Raw genomic sequence first — 1667 nt, 5'->3', positions numbered from 1 at the left:
TTCTTATTGTCAAGGTGAGATAATAACCCTAATGGTTCAGGTGAGGGAATAGACCTTATGATCCAGGTGAGGTAATGGTCTTGATGGTCAAAGTGATATAATAGTCCTTATTTTCCAGGTGAGGTAATAGTCTTGATGGTCAAAGTGAGGTAATAGTCCTGATGGTCCAGATGAATTAATAGTCATGATGGTCCAGGTGCGGTAATAGAGTGTAAACGGGTATAAGTACCAAGTCAGGCATGGGCTGCAGGTGAGTGTAAACAGTGTAAGTAACACCTCAGACATAGGCTGCAGGTGAGTGTAAACAGTGTAAGTAACACCTCAGGCATAGGCATAGGGGAAGCCGGTCGGCCGAGCGGACAGCACGCTGGTCTTGTGATCCTGTGGTCCTGGGTTCGATCCCAGGCGCCGGCGAGAAACAACGGGCAGAGTTTCTTTCACCCTATGTCCCTGTTACCTAGCAGTAAAATAGGTACCTGGGTCAGCTGTCACGGGTTGCTTCCTGGGGGTGGAGGCCTGGTCAAGGACCGGGCCGCGGGGACACTAAAAAGCCCCGAAATCATCTCAAGATAATCTCAAGATAGGCTGCAGGTGAGTATAAACAGGTGTAAGTAACACGCCGGCCCCTTTAGTATCATATGATAAATACTAGACATTTAGCCACAGCAAATCAAATATATTCTACAAATCTCACAACCGAAGTCACATGACTAGCCATGACGTCTAAATATTAAGGTGAAAGTCTGCTCCTTCTTACATGTATATGCTTGAGGGTTAGCACAAGTTGCAACCACCAAACTGTATTTATTTATTAATGTAACATTTTCCTTTTATAATGATTTGAAAAAAGTTCTACTATATATGGGTCATGTAAACAATATGTTTGCATAGAATAACATTCTTTCAAGACCTGTAATTAATACATATTGGATGTTATAAAACATGGAAAGATAAAATGTTTACAAATGTGCATTAACCGCCATTTTCTGGGTGAGCCGCGGAGGCTCCCTGACACCATCCCTCCCTTCAGTCGGCGGTGTTTCCATGCTGTTTTTTATGTTTAGCCTTGGAAGTTAAGGCTGGAGCAGCCGGCGGGGGTCAATCAATATACATACCGCCACGTCGCCACCAGCAAGTGCAGGTACACAGGTACTGGACCAGTCCGCCCACCTCTCCACTGTGGACAGTCGCCTCACACCTCAGTCAGCCACACTCCCAGCGCTGGACGGGACGCTACCATACTCCACACTAAGTATGTAATACTTTATTCTCTATTTTTTCCCAGATTAAGCGACTGAGGCGAAATCTATCAGTAAACTAGAGTATTAACAAAAATGCTGATCAAGTACTACAAAGTGAACACGGCTGTAATACTGCACAGGTCTCCAGGCATATATATATAATATATATATATATATATATATATATATATATATATATATATATATATATATATATATATATATATATATATATATATATATATATATATACATATATATATATATATATATATATATATATATATATATATATATATATATATATATATATATATATATATATGTCGTACCTAGTAGCCAGAACGCACTTCTCAGCCTACTATGCAAGGCCAAATTTGCCTAATAAGCCAAGTTTTCCTGAATTAATATATTTTCTCTAATTTT

At 39.8% G+C, this 1667-nt stretch overlaps 1 protein-coding gene across 1 annotated transcript in view; it reads left to right on the top strand.

The window, feature by feature from the left end:
• Nucleotides 1-1170: 1170 nt before the first annotated feature.
• The window catches only part of LOC123749375 (SET and MYND domain-containing protein 4-like), a 155468-nt gene continuing 154971 nt past the window's right edge, over nucleotides 1171-1667 (top strand). The window contains exon 1 of the mRNA XM_069332937.1: nucleotides 1171-1252. The gene's annotated coding sequence lies outside the window, so the exon portion shown is untranslated. The remainder of the gene's footprint in view (nucleotides 1253-1667) is intronic.

This window comes from Procambarus clarkii, chromosome 28 (genome assembly GCF_040958095.1).
Source record: "Procambarus clarkii isolate CNS0578487 chromosome 28, FALCON_Pclarkii_2.0, whole genome shotgun sequence".
NCBI lineage: Eukaryota > Metazoa > Arthropoda > Malacostraca > Decapoda > Cambaridae > Procambarus > Procambarus clarkii.
The sequence above is the reverse complement of the archived record's forward strand: the minus strand, read 5'-3'. Positions and strand labels throughout refer to the sequence as shown.